The sequence below is a fragment of the Mirounga leonina genome, unplaced genomic scaffold (assembly GCF_011800145.1).
Source record: "Mirounga leonina isolate KUSES-001 unplaced genomic scaffold, KU_Mleo_1.0 Mir_176, whole genome shotgun sequence".
NCBI lineage: Eukaryota > Metazoa > Chordata > Mammalia > Carnivora > Phocidae > Mirounga > Mirounga leonina.
This window is the reverse complement of record NW_023270454.1, coordinates 22,758,367-22,781,368: the sequence shown is the minus strand read 5'-3', so window position 1 is coordinate 22,781,368 and position 23,002 is coordinate 22,758,367. Positions and strand designations below refer to the sequence as shown.

Here is a 23,002-nt window from a genome sequence, read left to right as displayed (position 1 = left end):
TTTGACTCAAGGAATAGAGAAAAAGCACTTGATAAACTCAACACTTGTAGACAATAAAATTTTAGCAGAATAGGAAGAAAAAGGAAAAATTCCCCCAATTTGATAAAGGACATTTATTAAAAACACCTAGTTAACAAAGGGGGGAGAAAAAGAAAGAGGGAGGCAAACCAGGAAACCTATTCTTAACTATAGAGAATAAACTGATGGTTACCAGAGGGGAAGTGGGTGAGCGGATGGGTTAAATAGTTGATGGGGGTTAAGGAGTGCACTTATTTTGAGGAGCACCAAGTGTCGTATAGAAATGTTGTATCACTATGCCGTACACCTGAAGCTAATATTATACTGTATGTTAACTGGAATTTAAATGAAAACATTAAAAAAAAAAAACACTTCTAACTAACACCACACTTACTGATAAACAAACAATATTTTAGTTTTCCTCCCTATCATCAGAAACAAGACAAGAATGATCACTCTAATAATTTCTAGTCAATATTGTCTTTGTTTTCAGAAAATGTGATCAGGTAAGCAGACGAGATTTAGGAATCTCACAAAAAGCAATTGAACTGAGTTAAGACAAATTATAGAATTGAAAATTCATACACAAAAAATCAATTGTATTTGTATATACTGACTACAAACAATGATAAAATGTAATTTTTAAAAATATCATTTACAATACCATCCAAAAACAAATACTTGGGGATAAATTAAAGTATATGTAAGATATGTACACTGAAAACTACAAAATGTTGCTGAAAGAAAATAAAGACTTAAATAAAATGGATAAATATATTATGTTCTTTAGAGTATCAATAATGTCAATTCTCCCTAAATTTAGAGATCCAATTCAATTACAATCAAAATCTCAGTAAGCTTTGTATAAAAATTGATAAGCTAATTATAATGTTTATGTGCAAATGTAAAGAATCCAGACCAGCAAAACAAATTTGATTAAGAACAAAGTTGAGGAATTTGGATTACCAAATTTCAAGATTTAATACAAATTAAGTAATCAAAACTGTGTGGTATTGGTATATGGATAGACAAATGGGCCAATGGAAACAAAAAGGGAGTTTTCAAGTATACCCACGCATCTGTGGTCAACTGGTTTTTCTACAACATGACAGGTTAATTCAACAAAAAGAATTACATATTTTTGAACAAATGGTGCTATAATATCCATATGCACATTTAGAAATAAATGAATATTGATCCTTACCTCACACCAGATAAAATTTTACTCAAATTAGAACAAAGACCAAAGTATAAGGGCCAAAACAATAAAATTTCTAAAAGGGAAAATAGGAGAAAATCTTGGCAACCTTGGGTTAAGCAAATAGTTTTAGCTAAAAGAAAGCCAAGAATAGTGGCGCCTGCCTGGCTCAGGTAAGCGTCTACCTTCAGCTCATGTCACGATCTCAGGGTCCTGGAATCAAGCCCCATGTTGGGCTCCCTGCTCAGCGGGGAGTCTGCTTCTCCCGTTCCTCCCCGGTTGTGCTCTCTCTCACTGTCTCTGTCGCTCTCTCTCAAACAAATAAATAAAATCTTTAAAAAAGAAAGCCATGAATATAAAGGAAAAACATTTGATAAATTTTATTCAAATCAAAACCACTGTATTTGAAAGAAACTATTAAAAAAATGAAAAGGTAGGGGCACCTGGGTGTCTCAGTTGGTTAAGCGTCTGCCTTCAGCTCAGGTCATGATCCCAGAGTCCTGGGATCGAGCCCCGCATCGGGCTCCCTGCTCAGCGGGAAGCCTGCTTCTCCCTCTCCCGCTCCCCCTGCTTGTGTTCCTTCTCTGGCTGTCTCTCTCTGTCAAATAAATAAATAAAATCTTAAAAAAAAAAAAAGAAAAGGTAAGCATGGAGTGAGAGAAAAGATTATATATTATATACATATATATGATATATAACAAAATACATAAATAATATATAATAAAATATTTTTCTCCCACTCCATGGCTTACCTTTTCATTCCATATATATATAATTTCATTTTTTTATTTATATGATTATAAATATTTATACTTATATCTATAGCTATGTTTACATATCTATATACTTAAATATTTATCTGTCTATTCAGCATACACTTACATTGCAAATATAAAAAAGAGTTGTTATCACTCAATAATAAGACAACCCAGTATAAAGTTGGTAAATTATTTTCATGGATGTTTCATCAATGATATATAATTGATAAGTCTATGAAAAAAATGTTGAACATAATTAGTAATCTGGTGATGCAAATTAAATCAAAATTTGATACCATTACATACCCACTAATAAAGACAAATTCAAAAAATAATTATTATTATATTTGTGTTTGTTATTATTTACATACAGTTGTATAAGTTATGTAACTTCCGGGTAAACTGAACCATCAACATTTTACAGTTACTTTTGCTTACCATGATAATGCATACCAAATGCAAAGATTTTGCTTACCAAAGTAATAATGGACTCATCACAGAATGACATAGAGGTTTTCAAGTCTAATACTTTTCATACAACAGGACAGGGTGTTCATGGATGGCAGCTACGTTATATTGCAAAAATCCATTTACTAAGTTAGTTATTTGAAGTTTTACTTTAAAATCTGTAGCCACAAGAGAAGTTAATATATTGGTCTTTCAAAAACTGCCTGACATTCTCTTAAAATGTTTGTGCTCATTACTTCCTGTTGGCCTCTCTCCTATTCTCTGACCTTCCCTGCTCTGTTCCATATCCCAAGATAAAATATAGACTGCACCAATTGGGACTGTTTTATACTCTGGATTTGGCTGGGTTTGGTAAGTGCAAAGTACAGCAAGGGAAAGGAGAGTTGTGGAGCCTGAGGTCAAGGTATTTACTCTCCCAATCCTCTCTCTATTTCATTATATTTTGAACAGTAGTTGCTTATCTGTTTAGCTATAACCCCTGTTGGGTGGTTCTTCAATTGCTCTAGGTCTCTCCAGATGCACTGTTTTCTCTGCTGTTCCCACCAGGATTCACACCATGATTACCCATGCGCTCACCATGGTTCACTTAGCTCGGTCTTCTTTAAATTATTTTTAGTAAAACCATTATGAATACACTGTTTGGGGGGGCACCTGGGTGGCTCAGTCAGTTAAGTATCTGCCTTTGGCTCATCTGAGGGTCCTGGGATTGAGCCCTGAGTTGGGCTCCCTGTTCAGTGGGGAGTCTGCTTGTCCCTCTCCCTCTGCCCCTCCCCCCAACACATGCTTTCTCTTTATCATAAATAAATAAAATCTTTTTCTTTTAAATGAATATGCTGGTTTCTGCCACTACCCTGATACAATAATTGGTATCATGAGCAGGATTCTGTGACTGGTTTGCTCTCAGATACCTGAGCAGACTGATAACCTGCTAAAGTAGCATCATAATTTTCAATTTTTTCACTAGAATGACATGAAATGAATTACTGATTGATCAAAAATCATTGAGTGATCAACTGTCTTTGGCATTTAGTTTTTATGGCAAGAAAAATGGTGATTGCTAAGATTATGGGATGGGATGACTGATTCTGACTATTCTGGAAAATTTACACAAAGATAAATATATGTCCAAAACGATGAATGCTCAATTCGTGTCACAGGTCGATATGCAGAATGTTGATAGCACCCTTAAAAAATCCCTTATTTGTAGTAGCATAGGACAGACAAGGCTAAGGATCAAACCCAAGTTCTAACTGTAGGAGATGCAGAGTTGTGATGTTAGTAAAATGGACAACTTGCCGTATCATTCATGCTAGTGGAAGAAAACTTGTTGTGAAGAACTGGAGCCACAATAACAGGGATTTAGACACTGGACAAAAACAATCAAAGCTGAAATTTTGAATTTAAAAATCCTCCTGAAATGTTCTTGTCAATGGAAGCAGCTCCTCAACTTCAGCTCACAGAACCTGTCTTCCTTTCAAAGAAATGTTTCAGTGACTTCCCTTTGGGCAGCTGCCTCAAAACAGTACGCTTACTATTCTCAGGATCCAACATCACCATCACCCTTCATTGCCTCCAGTCTAATAATGAGACTTATACTTCAGTACTAACCAGAAAACTAGCAGAGTCCTTTCCAAAAGGAGAAACTATACTGAAGGAGTTGCAGGATATTTGATAACTTCATTTGGCAAGCGCCAGGGGATGTTGGGAGATAATCTAAAGATGGTATAGTAAGAATGAGAAATTGTGCCATTGGACTAAGCCAATACTATCAGGGTGGGAGTATTCACCAAGGACACTGGATAAAATATGAAATAAAGCTCCTACATGTGGTGGGAATAAATCTGAATCAAGTCACCATTGGGGTTTCACCACCCCTTAACTTAATCCTGGACCTAAATCAGTTTACAGACCTACAACATATTAATTTAGAAGGAGGTTTGGTTATTTTGAAAAGCTGCAATACGACAAGTATACACTGTAGATTTTCACAAGCTTTCTCCAGAGGGTGTTTTGGTCAACAATCAAAGTAAAAACAGCTCTGGAAAAAAACAAATTACCTAGACCTTCAGTATAATCTAAGATATAGGTAAGATTGTGACTGAATTAACCTTAGTCTGTAAAGAGATGGTGGCTATGGATCTTTGAATTTCTTCTACATTGGGGCACCCTTTCTTTCTTTTTCTCTTTCTCTCTCTCTCTCTTTCTTTCTTTTTTTTTCTTTCTTCTTTCTTTCTTTCTTTCTTTCTTTCTTCCTTTCTTTCTTTCTTTCTTTCTTCTTTCTTTCTTTCTTTCTTTCTTTCTTTCTTTCTTTCTTTCTTTCTTTCTTTCTTTCTCTCTCTCTTTTCTTTTTCTCTCTCTTTCCTTCCTTCCTTCCCACCTTCCTTCCTTCCTTCCTTCCTTCCTTCCTCCCTCCCTCCCTCCCTCCCTCCCTCCCTTCCTTCCTTCCTTCCTTCCTTCCTTCCTTCCTTTCAATTTTAGAGAGAGAGAGAGAGAGACCATGCATGAGCAGGGGGAGGGGCAGAGGGAGATGGAAAGCGAGCATCTCAAGCGGACTCCTCGTGAGAGTGGAGCCTGACTCAGGGCTCGATCCCAGGACCCTAAGATCATGACCTGAGCAGAAACCAAGAGTCAGACGCTTAACCGACTCAGCCACCCAGACGCCCCTAGAATGCATTTTTCTGAAGTTAATCAAAGGACGAAAATAGAAACTGACTGGTAAGGAAAGTGGTATCAGTGGAGCATTCTCCCCAATCCACTTGCTCTCCTTCTCTTCCTTGCTGTATGCTGAGAAGATAACCTCTGTGGACTATAACATGCAGCCTCCTCTACCCTCTAGAGTCTACCTGGGAAGTAAAAGCAGGATAGTTGAGAGCAAATGTTAGAGGTAGATCATTTATTTTGGGGGGTACCTCCTGCCTCATTGTAGTTTTGCCAGTGGCTCTTTTCCTCATCAAATGCAGCTTCTCTTGGACAGCCCCTCTCCCAGGGTTTTAGCTTGTCCTGGGTTATGGTAGTATCATTTGATTTGCTTATCTCTGGGCTTCCCCTTTGCCTTTTTACTTCCTTCACCCTGTACCTACTTTGCTGGATTCTTTCCTGGAGTCTTTGCATTTAAGCTTTTTTAAAATAGTAAAATATTTAATTTTTATAAAGTCCAATTTATTTGTCTTTTTTCTTTTTTGGAGTACACTTTTTGTATCATAGCCAAGAACTCTGCCTAGCAAAAGGAAAAAAAAAAAAAGATTTTCTCCTATGGTTTCTTATAGAAGTTTTTATAGTTTTACATTATATACATAAGAATATGATCCATTTCAAGTTAATTTTATATAAGATGTAAGGTATATATCAAGGTTAATTTAGTTGCCATGGATATCTAATTGTCCCAGCACCACTTGTTGAAAACTATCCTTTATACTACTTTTTTTGTAGTGTAAGAGCCTTACAATGATTCCTAATTATTCCTTCCCATCCTTTGAGCTTTTCTGCCATGTATTCTACTTTTACAAATACCATAAAAACACAATATATTGTCACTATTTATCTTTACTTAAATCCTGTTGATTGTACAATGTGTTTCCTACCAGGAAACTGATACTGTATCCAAGTTCTCCTTTTCTCTAATACTGCACTGTCCAATACATTAGCCACTAGCCACATGCGGTTAAACAAATGAAGTTAAAATTCCCTTTTTCAGTTATACTAGCCACCTGTCAAGTGCTCAACAGCCACACGTGGCTAGTGATCACCTCATCATACACACGAAAGTACAGAACATTTCCCTGGTCTCAGGAAGTACTGATGGACAGCGCTGCTGTCATAAAGTGTCTGTGGTGAGCACGTATTGCTGGGTATATTAAACCTTCTTAAATTCTATCTTTTTTGTATTGATCTAGAGTGACATTATTAAGTGATAAATTTAGGGTTGCTTGAATATGATCCCTGGGGTAATTTTTTTAGTTTACTCTAGGATTTGGAGGTAGCAGCCATTAAAAAGAAATGCATCAGGGATTTCATAGTTTCAAATGCTGTTTTTAAATCCGTAGATATTTTTTAAATGCTTTATTTCTCACAGATATAAGATTTAAAAAAAAAAAAAAAGCTGTAGTTCTCTTGACACTGTATTCTTTTGAGAAAACAAGTTTTGAAAAAAGTGTCGTCTTTTCCTTTCTGATTTCTACATTTCATAGGGATTTTATAAGTGACAAACTGAAAACAGTCAGTAGCAAAAACCCTTGGAAAAGCAAAAACCAATTAGAAGACAATATACAATATACAAAGCAATATATAATAAGACATATGTTACTGTTTCCTCTATTTATAAACAATAGTATTTTTGAACACTCTTAATAATCTTTTATAAAAAAATCCATTTTAAATTTAGAATTTGATTTTTTTTTTTTTACTGAAGTATAGTTGACAATGTTACATTAGTTTCAGGTATACAATACAGTGATTTGATAACTCTACATATTATGCTGTGCTCACCACAAGTGTGGCTACCATCTGTCACCATACAGTATTCTTACAATACTTAAACACAATATTATTTTACTATAATAATAAATTAAAATATCTCCTAGAACACAAGCATTCCCCCCACCAAAGAAGGCTTTTTGGGAGAAAAATGAGAATCTAGCTTATTTTTAAAAAAACTTAAAGCAGAAGCTTATACATTTTTTCTATTGTTCTATAACCTTCAAATGCAATAAAAGTATTTTTAATATTCTTCCTAAAACTAAACCTTATTCTTATCATAAACTCTCTGTCAGTGAAGATGAAAATCTGCTCTCCAATAACCTTGTATAATAATGTGCCATCTATGTTTTCATCCTTCTTCAAGATCAAACTACCTGTTTGCAGAAACATTTTATGTGAAATTCAGATTCACTTTAACACAAAAGATTCACCCTAACCATAAATGACATGCCTGAGTGTGATGACTTTTAATTACAATTAAACAACGTTGAGGGATATTAGGTCCTAGGGAGTATGCAAGAAAGCATGAGAAAATAGCATTGTGGAGGAGTTAAAGCTTATAAAAGTCTCTGTTTAAGAATTAATATAGTATCACACATAATAAATTTGTGTGGGACTGATAATAACTGCAGCATAACTTTCAGCCTGAATGTATCAGTATGTCTTTGAGAGGGCATTTCTAACTGACAAAGTGACATTAGAGTGGTGAATAGAAAATGATCAGAAGAGGTAGGTAAGTAGAGAGAGGGTGGTATGAAAAGACAATTTTGAGCCTGTAATAATGCTATGCTATATTCTGGTCTATAAAAAAGGGGGGGGGGAAGACAACCCTCCACCACAGAAATCTGTATCAGAATTTTATGGAAAATTGAAGGAAAATAAATGATGGAAGTTTAGGGTGGAGAATATACAATTCTCATATCTTGTGGTAAAGAGTCAAAAGTTAATGTCTGCTGTTCATGGAATAAGATATAGGAGATTCTATATGTATTTAAAGTTATGAAGTTCTTGAGGTGCCTGGGTGGCTCAGTTGTTAAGCCTCTGCCTTCGGCTCAGCTCATGATCCCAGGGTCCTGGGATCGAGCCCCACATCGGGCTCCCTGCTCTGCGGGAAGCCTGCTTCTCCCTCTCCCCCTCTCCCTGCTTGTGTTCCCTCTCTCGCTGTGTCTCTCCCTGTCAAATAAATAAGTAAAATCTTTAAAGTTATGAAGTTCTTAATAGAATAGCTAATCATAATAATCTCACTTAAAACATTAGAGAATGGGGGTAGTAGCGATGGTTGGGGTGGTGGGTATATAAATAAGCTAAATTTCATCTGTGTCTGTGGGAATCAAAGAATATTTGCAAGAATTACAAGTATAAGGAATGAAGATTAACTAATGCAGTCACTAAGACAAGTAAAAGCAAGAATGGTTTCCAGTAACGGCCTCTGGAGCAAGAACCTGAAGTGGGATACTGTTGCTTTAGATTATGTGCTCGTATTATATTAGCTGAAATTCCAATGTAAGTCTAGTCCTTAAAAATGGGTTATTACATCTAAAAGGAAAAAAAGATGTTCAAATTCAGAGATAGTTTGTTAAAAGTATCTTTTTCAAAATATTACTTACTTTAAAAAAACAACTGAAATATGTATAGGAGGCACAGTGAGTCCTCTCTGGTAAATATGCTGAGGAGTCAAAATATGCCTTGTAACTTCACCTTAGTTTCCCACTTTTCCATATGTTCCATTGTTCATTTTCGCATCCAATTTTAACACATTAAAATGTGATTTGCTTTCATCAGCTACATAAAAAATGACTTCAGAATATATTCAAAATACCAAATACAACAGAAAATCTTTTTTCGAGTTAAAATACCCAAAACAATTATACAATAATGAAATAAATCTGCATTGCCCAAATTATTTTTTGGTTTGCAACATGCAACTAATATCATAAAAATGGTTACCAATACCAACAAAGAATAATAATAGTAAACATATTGAGCTCCTAGTACATACCAAACACCATGCTAAGATCCTCATTTGAATATTTAACCTTCACAAAAATTCTATGAAATAGGCAATAATAATAACTCCATTTTCCAAAGGAGTAAACAAAGTTTCAGAATGATTACATAATTTGCCTATGATTATATAGCTAGGATGCCTCAAAACAGAGATATAAACTCTAGTTGTCTAACAGCTATGTGTTTAATTACTTTTTTGATCCCTGCTATTCCAAGCTCCAAGTATCACGGTAGAAAAGTTGCCTTCTTATCTATTCTGAGGCTTCAACTCTCTTGCCCCGTTTGTGGTGATGAGACTCTGGTTGTCATAGCTGCTTTTGCAACTGTATAAACATAGATAATTTAGCTTAATTTTTTAAGTCCATTTAGTAATCATGAATTTACAATATATTTATAAGTTTCATAGCCAAAATTTGCAAAGACTTTTGTTTAAGTACTAATATCTAGTAGGGGCAAGAATTCAGGGAAGTGGGACCTTGGCTATCAACCCTGGGTAGTAATTAAAGTTGGTAAAACAAATAGCCAAACTGTGGAAAGAGCCAAGATGTCCATCGACAGATGAATGGATAAAGAAGATGTGGTATATATATACAATGGAATATTATGCAGCCATCAAAAGAAATGAGATCTTGCCATTTGCAATGACGTGGATGGAACTGGAGGATATTATGCTGAGCGAAATAAGTCAAACAGAGAAAGACATGTATCATATGACCTCACTGATATGAGGAATTCTTAATCTCAGGAAACAAACTGAGGGTTGCTGGAGTGGTGCGTGGGGTGGGAGGGATGGCGTGACTGGGTGATAGACACTGGGGAGGGTATGTGCTCTGGTAAGCGCTGTGAATTGTGCAAGACTGTTGAATCTCAGATCTGTACCTCTGAAAAAAATAATGCAATATATGTTAAGGGAAAAAAAAAAGAAGAAGATAGCAGGAGGGGAAAAATGAAGGGGGGGAAATCGGAGGGGGAGACAAACCATGAGAGAGGATGGACTCTGAAAAACAAACTGAGGGTTCTAGAGGGGAGGGGGGTGGGAGGATGGGTTAGCCTGGTGATGGGTATTAAGGAGGGCACGTTCTGCATGGAGCACTGGGTGTTATGCACAAACAATGAATCATGGAACACTTCATCTAAAACTAATGATGTAATGTATGGTGATTAACATAACAATAAATTTTTTTTTAAGTTGGTAAAACATCTCCAGAGGGAAATTTAGTCTGAAACTTTAAGATTTATTTATTTATTTATTTATTTATTTATTTATTTATTTGACAGAAAGATAGAGAGCACAATTAGGCAGAGCGGCAGGCAGAGAGAAAGGGAGAAGCAGGCTCTCTGCAGAGCAGGGAGCCCGATGCGGAGCTCGATCCCAGGACCCTGGGATCATGACCTGAGCCAAAGGCAGCTGCTTAACTGACTGAGCCACCCAGGCACCCCTAGTCTGAAACTTTAAAAATAGTTTTTATCCTTTTATTCTACAATTCTACTTCTGGAAATCTTTCATTAGCTACAAGTAAGTTCACCGTAGTTGGGTTAGAATATGAAAACAAACAAACTAACAAACAAGCATGCTAAATGTTTACCAGCAAGAAGACAGTTTAAAAACTATGCTGTGAGGGCGCCTGGGTGGCTCAGTTGGTTAAGCGACTGCCTTTGGCTCAGGTCATGATCCCGGAGTCCCAGGATCGAGTCCCACATCTGGCTCCCAGCTCAGCGGGGAGCCTGCTTCTCCCTCTGACCCTATCCCCTCTCATGCTGTTTCTCTCTCTCTGTCAAATAAATAAAAATAAACAAAATCTTTAAAATAAATAAATAAATAAATAAATAAATAAATAAAATAATAATAAAACTATGCTGTTTCAGTTCAATGATGTAATATGCTGTTATTATAGGTGAAGCTATATAAGAATATTTTATGGCACAGTTAATGCCAAGAGAAAAGTGCATTCCTCAAGGTGGGACTACAGGAATGTTTCTTTTTCATTTTTGTGTGTTGTAAATTGTATCCAAATGTTTAAGCATTTGTTTTTTGAAATAAAAATTAATGCTTAAAAATTTTTGTTCTTGTGATGAGAACTTTTAAGATCTCATTAAAAAATTGTAACTACGTACAGGGAAGTATGTTAATGAAACTTACTGTGATGGCCATTTTGCAGTATATACACATATCAAATTATGATGTTGTACACCTCAACTAATACATTATTTTAATTACACCTCAATTTAAAAAAAGAAAAATAGCAATTACTCAAGGAAGATATCCTAATATGGGTTACATGGATCTATAGATATCAATAGGGATCCAGGAGTCTTCTGAAACCTTATGCAAAATATCCAGTGTCTGGGAGTTTGCATATTCTTCTGTAGAGAATAATATCTTACATTGATTCTCAAAAGTGGCCAATAACTCAACTGAGTTTCACAACTATTAATCCAAAAGCTGCATATGAATAAAATTAATTTAGTTTGCAATTTCTTTGATTATATGGACAACTCGAAATTTCAAGGTAAATTATTTATATATTATAAGTCATCATCACCAACTAAAACAAATCCTTTAATGTCTATAGTCACAGAGATAATGTCAAAATATTTTTTGTGGCATTGGATTTCTTAAGTATTTATTATATGTTTAATTCATCTATTACTCAGTAAAATTTATAATAAAAGTACTCTTTCATATACAAGTAAGGCCAGATTAACAAATCTACCTAACAGAGTTAAGATTGCAAAAAGCTTAAATAACCAAATGCATATATATGTGGATAAAACCAGGTATATGGCAATATAGAGTGAGATCAAGAAACATTACATTTAATATAATCTAAAATACTATCTGCAAGATTGTTACTATTTTTCATTCAAAAGATAAAGTATATGTTATGATTACCTCATTTATAGCTTTTTGTTTGAAATTTTAGAAGATTCTATGGTAAATATGTACAACACCAATTTTATTCAAAAAAAAAAAAATGGCACAGGCCAATACTTTAAAACAGAAATATTTCAGTTTACAAGGCTTTTTTTTTTTTTGGCAGGTATAGTACGAACTTAATTCTCAAAATGATTGTTTGTCATCATTAGCCCAGTTTTATAAACAACAATACCAAAGTTCAGAGGAGTTAAATCATCGTTATTAAGTCACTCAGACAAGAAATAGCAGAGCAGGGCATCTGACATACAGGTCTCTTGTTCCCAAATCCAGAGAGTTTAGCAGAGATATGTGTTATGAATTGACTTCCACACATAGACCTCTAAATACATGTAATATATTATCATTATCCTTATCATTATTATTATATTTTTAAAGAAGTAAATCTTTATTTCCTCATTTCACAAATAGAGCTGGCTGAGTTGGTTGCTTTTTGGCGATTAGTCAAAGAGATCATATCCCATATCCTCCTTCAACTCCTTGGACTCTTCCTTTGCTTCAACCTTGGTTGGGGCTGCAGCAGCAACGGGGGTAGGGGTGGTGGCAGTGGTTATGGGGCAGCAACCAAGGGTGCAGCTGCCACAATTGCAGATGGATCAGCCAAGAAGGCCTTGACCTTTTCAGCAAGTGAGAAGATGTAATCAGTCTACACAGACAAAGCCAGGACCCGCCTGTAGCCACGATGTTAAAACAAGGTACTGATGCAACAGCTGGGTAACCAATCTACAGACAGATGCTGGCAACACTGTGGACACCTTCCAGGAAGCAAGAATGTAGTTCCCTCTGTGTTGCCAAAACACATCAAGGTTATAGATGCTGCCACCATCAAATACCTGCTTGGATTACCAACCCAAAGGAGAAGGGGGAGATGTTCAGCAGTGTGGCTTCACTGGCTCCCAGTTTGGCTCTAGTCTTAATCAGCTGCCCACCACTCAGGATTTCAATGGTGCCTCTGGAGATGCCTAAAGCCTGAAAGAAGGACGTCTTCTCAGTATTCTGCGCTGGCACAGTGACTTCACATGGAGCCATGGCACCGGCACAGGTCCCCGTTTGAACCATATTGTCCAGTAACATGTCCCTGATCTCAGTGAGGTCCTTTGGGAGCACATAGCCCATATTCCCCTGAATATGAAGCAACAGTTTCTCCAGAGCTGGGTTGTCTTCCAGATGCCTTCAGATGGCCTTGTGCATCATAACATGCCATATCATTAACAAGATATCAAATAGAAAATGCCACTGATTTCCATTAATTTTATGCATGTGAATAAATGTGTATATTTTAGTTAACATTCTTGACCAATAGAAGAGTACTTGCATAATTTTTTTAACATCAAGTATTATGTGGACATGTAACATTACTGTCTCTGATAAAAGAGTTAATGATTTTAGGGAAATCAGATGTCTGAAAGGTTCACCAAGGATGTCTAAATGCATGTGCAGAAACATACACAAGGCATAAATAGAGAGTAGCAGTGACATTACTCTGTGCTTATGGGAAATAAATGATTCATCAACAACCTGACAAATATAACTTAAATCCACAGCTTCTCTGTAGATTTATGTTAAATATTCATTCTCTTTTACATAAGCAAAATTTGGAGGTTCTCCATAGGTTTAGAAGAATAATGATCACTACCTAAACCCTAACTATGAAATATAAAAGCAAATTCTTTGGACTATTTTAGGAAATTAACAACCTCATAACTTTGAGAAGAAAATCACTAAACATATTTTCAATGTAGAGTATATAAAATTCCTCTGTTTGCCTATTGATTAGAAATTTGTGCTTAAACCTCTCAAGGAAGCAAAATATCTATGGAACCAGTATTTCCATGTAAATAAACCACGAGAGATTAAAAAGAAAAAAAAAAGAAACATTGACACTGGCAAAAAAAAAAAAAATGTTACGCATTTTTAAGGAGAATACTGAAGCCAAACATACTGGATTCCTTGGTTCTAGGTAAACTTCATGTGGATGAAAATCTTAATGAAATTAGCTCTAACTAATAGATTTTTATTAACGAAAAAAGTTGTTAAAAATGAACCTGTGAAATGTATGTTTTAATTTGAATTAATGGTAATGATGTTCTGAGAGCTTAGTTATTTAGTTCACCCAGAGACATGCCCCCTTAAATTATGGTTTCTAAGCAATTTTGGGGGGTTCTCAACAATTTGACAGATACCACTGGCTTGTTGCCATTGTTTCTGCACTACAATTTGAGGGGGAATTGAAAGACTGAAGCAAGATGCTATGAAGATCTGTGTTTTGTGATATAAAGAGGTAAAGAAAAGTGACTTTGTGATTGAACAGGGAAGCTATAAAATTAACAGTAAAATTACTCTCTAGTGATTCAAATGCTGTCTGAAAACATATGGAGTATAAATAAATGGAATATATAAATTAATATTTAACAGAATAAAAATAGAATTAGAGATAAGTGATTAGATTATGGATATATTTAAAGGTAGAAGCACCAAGATTTCACGATTAATTTAATATGCAGAAAGAGAAAAGCACAAAATGCAATGCTAAGTTTTTGGCCTTGTGCAAATAGATGGATGGTGGTATGTCCAGCTGAGGTAGTGAAGGCTATGGGTTGGGCAGGTCTGAGAGTGGGAAAGGCATGTTAGATGCGAGATGTCTATTAGACATTCAGGCAAACATATCCAGTAGGCAGTTGGATATGCAAGTTTGAAACTCAGGAGAGAGGACTGGAGTGGAGGTAGAAATTTTGGAGTTGTTAGAATATAGATGATATTTAAAACCCTGCCACTGCTCAGGTCATCAAAAAAGAGAATGTACTTAGAGATGAGGAATGATGAAATCCAAAGCCTGGTTACACTTATGGTTAATGTTAGGAAGTATAAATATACCATAGAAATGAAAATGTTCACTGATAAGCAATAAATCTCAGTCACCTATCAACTACAATTTTGGAACCCTTTCGCAGCCCCAGTATGTCTGCTTCTCCAGTCTTCCATTTGCTGGGTACTGCCATAATGGCCTTTGACTATCTAAGTTCTTCTGTCCTTCATCTTCACTTTTCACTCTTCTTTCATGCCCACCTTACCAGAACTACTCTAATTTTTCTGTGCAAATTATTCTCAATCCTCACAAAATCTCTAATTTCTAACAGATATTAGTCCAGGGCACTGAAGTTGGGCCTCACCCATGTATCTGTGAATTTCCATCAAAAAGAAGTTCTACATAACTTATGTGTTTCCATATATAAATAAACTCATACATAAGTCCATAATATATCTAATGGAAAATAAATGAATATAAAATGTACAGTAATATTTTGTTACAGGAGACCATAGAGATAAGATCTACAACTTTCATGTTTTAATGCTTAGGAACCATAGTATTATTCTATCTAAATGAATACAGTCACATAAAATGATGAATTACAAGTAGAGCCACATTTTTAATGTATACTTATATTAGAAAAAGAATCATATATATAAACATTTTGTGTGACAGGCAGGGACTTTTCCATTTCTCTCTCCATTTGCTATTCTTCCATGGTAAGTACAGCACAGCTTGTCTAGTTTGAGAAGAACAAGGCAGGGAGGCTAGTGGGAGCTAAAATGTAGTCTGTGTTTACTAACAAAGCCCTGTGTCCAGGTGTGGTTTATACAAAGAAAACAGACATCCTTTTATTAGTACAAAAGGAAAATTCTTTCACCAAGCTGGACTGGGCAGGGCCATGCCTAACTAGGAAAAGTGTGTAGCAGCATTTTAGAGTATCAGCAGGGGAAAAAATGATATATTCATCGTTTAATTAAAAATAGTTTATTGAAGGGATCATTTAAAGAAGTATGCCGAAAATCTAAGAGATGGGGAAGCACTCAGGGGGTAGAAACGATGGTAATTTATAACCCTAACTGTAAAGGGACAAGGTGAATGTTACCAGTTACTGGGAAAAGCTGAAGTGGTGGCAGAAGCGCTGCCTGATAGAGGTTATAGTTAGAGGTAGGACAATGTCAGAAGGGGGCAAGAATAATATAAATATCCAGACCCATTCTACTCCCTCTCCCCCCCAATCTTTGGCAGTTGCTGACCACAACTGCAATCCAGAAGGAAAGACAGATGGAGTGATGTAACACATTAAGGGCAGCCTCTCAGGGCCCACAGCAAGAGCAAAGATAGATAACTGTTTGTTAATTTATAAATGATACATTTATAAACACTGTGGCATTATTTTATGTTAAAGATAATTTCTTATAAAGTGAGATTATTAAACCTTACTTATATTACCAAATTTATTATCTCCAGTTGCATGGTTTTAAGTGCTACAATCAATAATTTTTATAATTCACTAAGAATAAACTAATAGAAAAGAAATTAAAAAGAAAGGGTACTAATTAATAACAAAAATAAATATGAGAGAATAAATCTCATTGGAAGGGTAAATATATAGTAAAGGTAGTGGGTTAATCCCTTATAAAACTAGTATGAAGATTAAGGGGTGCCTGGGTGGCTCAGTCGGTTAAGCGTCTGACTCTTGGTTTCTCAGGGTTGTGAGATCAAGCCCTGAGTCAGGTTCCATGCTCAGTGCAGAGTTCGCTTGTCTCTCTCCCTCCCCTTCTGTTCCTCCCCTTGCTCACACATGAGCTCTCTCTCTTTCACTCTCTCAAATAAATAAAGTCCTTAAAAATATATATTAAAATTTAAAAAAATAAAACTACTATGAAGATTAAAAGACAAAAGTAGTAAAAATGCTTATGATTACAAAATTGGTTAAGGGATACACAAAGATAAAATTCTGTAAAATATATCATCAAAAATATACAATGCAGGGAGGGAAGTAAAAATGCTGAGCTTTAGAATGAGATCAAACTTAAGTTGTTAACTTAAAATAAACTGTTAAAACGGTTATATGCAAACTTCCTGGTAACCACAAAGTAAAAACCTATAGTAAATATTCAAAAGATAAAAAGAAAGGAATATAAGCATACCGCCAAAGAAAGTAATCTAACCACAAAGGAAGAGAGCAACAAAAAAGAAAGAAACAGAGAGGAAATACAAAAACAGCCAGGAAACAATTACCAAAATGTCAATAATCACATACCTCTCAATAATTAATTTAAATGTAAATGGACTAAATTCTCCAATCAAATACATACAGTAGTTGAATGGATTAAAACAAAATAAAAAACAAAAACAAAACAAATAAACAAAACAAGACCTACCTATAGGCTGCCTACAAGAGACTCATTTAACATGTAAGGAAACACAGACTGAAAGTGAAGGAATGGAAAAAGATGTCTCAAGAAAATGGAAACCCAAAGAAAGCTGGAGTAGCTATACTTATATCAAACAAAACAGAATTTAAACCAAATACTGTAATAAGAGACAAGGCTGTGGCATAATAATAAAGAGGTTAATCCAACAAAAGAATATAACATTTGTAAATATTTATGCACCCAACATTGGAGGACCTAAATATATAAAACAAATATTAACTGACCTAAAGGGAGAAATAGACAGCAACAGAATAAGAGTAAGGAATTGAATACCCATTTACATAAATGAATAGATCATCCAGACAGAAAATTAATAAGAAAATATCAGCCTTAAATGAAACGTTAGAACAGATGGACTTAACAGGTATTTATAGAATATTCCATCTAAAAGAATAGAATACACCTTCTCTCTCAAGTGCACATGGAACATTTTCCAAGATAAATCATATGTTAGGTCACAGGACAAGTCTTAATAGATTCAAGAGGATTGAAATCATATCAAACATCTCTATGACCACAGTGGTATGAAACTAGAAACTAAGTACATAAATAAAAGTGGAAAATTCACAAATATGTGGACATTAAACAGCATGCCACTAAACAACTAATGGCTCAAAAAAGAAATTAAAAAAGAAATCATAATTGTACCTTGAGACAAACAAAAATAGAATGTAACATACCAAACTTTATGGGATACAGCAAAAAGCAACTTGAAGAGGGAAGTTCATAGCAAAAAAGACCTACCTCAAGAAACAAAAAAGTCTCAAATAAAAAAAAAAAAACTAACTTTACACCTCACAGAGTTAGAAAAAGAAGAACAAATAATGTGGAAAGCTAATAGAGGGAAATAACAAAGAGTAGAGAAGAAATAAATGAAATAGAAACTAAAAGAAGAAAGATCAATTAACCTAAGAGATGGTTCTTTAAAAAAAAATAAAGAAAATTGATAACCCTTTAGCTACACTCACTAAGAAAAAAAAGGAGAGGGGACTCAAAGTCAGAAATGAAGAGGAAATACTATAACTGATACCACAGAAATACAAATAATCATGAGACTACTATGAACAAGTATACTCTAACAGATTGGACAACCTAGAAGAAATGGATAAATTCTTAGAAATATACAACTTACAAAGACTGAATCATGATGAAATAGAAAATCTTCACAGACAGATTACAAGGAAGGAGATTAAATTTATAATCAAAAAACCTCCCAAGAAACAAAAACCCAGGACCAGGAAGCCTCGCAAGTGAATTCTACCAAATATTCAAAGAAAAATTAATGCCTATCCTTGTCAAAGTTTTCCAAAAATAGAAGAGAACTCTTCCAAGCTCATTTTAAAATGCCACCATTACCATGATACCAAAACCAGAAAAGGATGCCACAGAAAAGAAAAATGTAGGTCAATATCCTTGATAAGCACAGATATAAAAATCTTCAACAAATTTTTAGTAAAATGAATTCAACAATAAATTAAAAGGATCATAGATCATGATCAAGTAGGATTTATTCCAGGAATGCAAGGATGGTTCAACATTTGCCAATTAATGTGATATACCACATAACAAGAGGAAGGATAAAAATCATATGATCATCTCAATAGATATAGAAAAAACTTTTGATAAAATTCGACATTATTTATGATTAAAAACTCTCAACAAAGCAGGTATAGAGAAAACATACCTCAACATAAGAAAGACCATATATGACAAGCCCATAGCTAACATCATACTCAATGGTGAAAAACTGAGAGCTTTTCCTCTAAGAACAGCAGCAATACAAGAATGCTCACTCTTACCACTTTTATTCAACACACTATTGGAAACCCTAGCCACAGTAATTAGGCATTAAAAATAAATAACAGGGGAGCCTGAGTGGCTCAGTCATTAAGGATCTCCTTCAGCTCAGGTCATGATCCCGGGGTCCTGGGATCAAGCCCCACATTGGGCTCCCTGCTCCACAGAAGCCTCCTTCTCCCTCTCCCACTCCCCCTGCTTGTGTTCCCTCTTTAGGGGTCTCTCTCTCTGTCAAATAAATAAGTAAAATCTTTAAAAATAAAAATAAATAACAAATATCCAAATTCAAAAGGAAGAAGTAAAACTGTCACTCTATGCAAATAGAATATTACATATAGAAAACCCTAAAGATTCTATCAAAAACTGTTAGAATAATCAAATTCATTAAAGCTGAAGGATACAAAATCAATACATAGAGTAATCTGTTGCATTTCCATACAATAATAAAAAACTATCAGAAATAGAAATTAAGAAAATAATCCCATTTACAATTGCATCAAAAAGAATAAAATGCCCAGGAATAAACTTAACCAAGGAAGTGAAAAACCTGTATATTGAAAACTACAAGAAATTAATGAAAGTTGAAGAGACACTAATAAATGTAAAGGTATTCTGTGCTCATGGATTGGAAGAAGTCATATTTTTAAATGCCCAAAACCCAAAGCAATCTACTGATTCAATGCAATCCCTATCATAATCCCAATGCCATTTTTCATAGAAATACAACAAATAATGCTAAAATTTGTATGGAACCACAAAAAACTGCAAATAGCCAAAGCAATCTTGAAAAAGATAAACAAACTGAAGGCATAACACTCCCTGATTTCAAACTGTATTACAAAGCTATAGTAATTAAACTACTATGATATAGGCATAAAAACAGACACACAGATCAATGGAACAGAACAGAAAGCAGAGAAATAAACCTATGCATAAATAGTCAATTAATTTACAACAAAGGAACCAAGAATATACAATGGGGCAAGAATAGTCTTTAGCATAATTGGTGCTGGGAAAATTAGACAGCCAAGTGCAAAAGAATGAAACTGAACCACTTTATACCATACACAAAACTTAACTCAGAATGGGTTAAAGACTTGAAAATAAAGCCGGAAATCTTAAAACTCCTAGAAGAAAAGATAGGTGATAAGCTCCTTGACATAGGTCTTGGTGATGATTTTTTAAGTCTGGTGTCAAAAGCAAAAGCAACAAAATCAAAAATAAACAAGTGGGAGTACAACAAACTAAAAACATTTTCACAAAAAAGGAAACCATCAGCAAAATAAAAAGGCAATCCACCAAATGGGAGAAAATATTTGAAAATGTGATGAAGGCTAATATCCAAAATATATAAAGAATTCCTACAACCCAATGGCAAAAAAGCAAGCAATCCAATTACAAAATGGGCAGATCTGAACGGACATTTTTCCAAAGAAGACATACAGATGGCCAATAGATACATGAAAAAATACTCAACATCATTAATTATCAGGGTAATGCAAAACAAAACCACAATTAGATATCATCTCACACCTGTTAGAATGGCTATTATCAAAAAGACAAGACATAACAAGTGTTGGCAAGGATATAGAGAAAAGGGTACCCTCTGTACACTGTTGTTGGGAATGAAAATTGGTGTAGTAATTATGGAAAACAGTATGGAATGTTCCTCAAAAATTAAAAAGAGAACTACCATATGATTTAGCAATTCTACTTCTGACTACTTATCTGAGGAAAACAAAAAGAATAATTCTAAAAGATAATGTGCTGCCTCCTGTTCACAGTGCATTATTTACAGGAGCCAAGATATGGTAGCAACCTAAGTATCCATCCATGGATAACTGGATAAAGAAAATATGGGATACACATACACACACACACATCACATATGGTATCCATGGACCTTGAAGGCATCACACTAAGTGTACCATATTATCTGTCTTATATGTGGAATCTAAAATAAAATAAAAATAAAACCAATCTCATAGATACAAAAAACAGATTGGTGGTTACCAGAGGCAGAGGGTTGGGGGGGGGAGAAATGGTTACACTCTTTGTTTGTTTGTGTTTTAGTTTAAATAAATTGAATAGTGTATATATATATATAGAGAGAGAGAGACAGATATATATATAAAGGTGTAGGAGTATTATGGGTACAATATTGGGAATGATGGCTGGAGAGAAGCAATGTAATTTTTTTTTAATTTTAAAAAGAAACAAACAAACAAACAAAACCTCTGAGACAACTTGCAAGGATGCCAGCAGGAAGGCACAGAAGTCACCTTGAAAAGGCTCCACTGGTCAAACGGATAATTTGAGCATCAGAGGAAACAGTCAACAGAACTAAAGACAAACTACAGAATGGGAGAAGATATTTGCAAATGACATATCAGATAAAGGGTTAGTATCTAAGATATATAAAGAATTTATCAAACTCAACACCCAAAAAACAAATAATCCAGTCAAGAAATTGGCAGAAGACATGAACAGACATTTCTCCAAAGAAGACATACAAATGTCCAAAAGACACATGAAAAAATGCTGCACATCACTTGGCATCAGGAAATACAGCGATACTACCTCATACCAGTCAGACTGTCTAAAATTAACAAGACAGGAAACAAACGTTGGTGAGGATGTGGAGAAAGGGGAACCCTCTTACATTGTTCGTGGAAATGCAAGCTTGGGCAGCCACTCTGGAAAACGGTATAGAGGTTCCTCAAGAAGTTCAAAATAGAGCTACCCTATGACCCAGCAATTACACTACTAGGTATTTACCCCAAAGATCCAAATGTAGGGATCTGAAGGGGCACCTGCACCCCATTCTTCATAGCAGCAATGTCCACAATAACCAAACTGTGGAAAGAGCTGAAATAGCCATCAACAAATGAATGGATAAAGATGTGGTATATATATATATGTATATATACACACACACACACAATGGAATATTACTCAGCCATCAGAAAGGATGAATACTTAACCATTTACATCGATGTGGATGGAACTGGAGGGTATTAGGCTAAGCGTAAAAAGTCAATCATAGAAAGACAATTATCATATGGCTTCACTTACAGGTGGACTATAAGAAAAGGGCAGAGGATGGAAGGGGAAGGGAAAGAAAACAGAATGGGAAGTCATCAGAGAGGGAGAAAAACCATGAGAGACTCTTTACTATAGGAAACAAACTGAGGGTTGCTGGAGGGGAGGTGGGTGGGGAGATAGGGTAACTGGGTGATGGGCATTAAGGAGGGCACGTGATGTGATGAGCACTAAGTGTTAACGCAACTGATAAATTATTGAACACTATATCTGAAGCTAACAACATACTGTAAGTTGGCTAATTGAATTTAAATTAAAAAAAGATAAATATATACATGTGTTTTAGATAAGGGAATAAAATAATCCATTCACCTCTCATCATTAATTTGAAAAAACAGAAAAATATCTGTATATTTGTTTTACTTTTTAAATTCAACACACTGACAGTTTGCCAACTCAGCTTTTTGAGATGTTTCAAAAAAAATAATCAGAGCCACAGGCTTGGTATAAAACCTGACTCTTCTTGTGGAACTTCTTGCCTTGGAGTAGCAACGTGTATTGATTTTGACATGCCAATAAAGTTACATGGAAAGAAATTGGGTTAAAATTGCATTTACTGTGTAACAGTAAAAAACCTATGCAACAAAATTAGGTGAACAGTAGTGATATTCTTAACATAGAAGTCCTTTCTAAATGCTATTACCACCAAAGACACAAGGCACATGTAATCACAGTCAAAAAAAGAAAAAAGAAAGCAAAAGAAATCTATCACACTTTCCAATTTCACATGGTGAAACACATCTACTCACTGGATGTTTCATTAACAGAAAGAACTATGAAGAGAAGGTACCCTGAAGTATAAACTTTCATCTATTATTTACTAAGCTCAGGTTAATTTTCTGTTTAAAACATTGTTTCTCTCCATACCTTCACAACACATAAATAAATAAAAGCATAGTCATATTACTTTCCTATTGTAGTACAGTGCTACTTCATAGTAGAGTTTCAGGGAATATTAAATGAGTATTTCAAGAATTCCTGAATCTGGTTTAA

General features: G+C 34.9%; 1 pseudogene; it reads right to left on the bottom strand.

Annotated features, from left to right (window-relative positions):
- Positions 1-12,300: 12,300 nt before the first annotated feature.
- LOC118022420 lies at positions 12,301-22,043 on the bottom strand (annotated as a pseudogene).
- Positions 22,044-23,002: the final 959 nt, after the last annotated feature.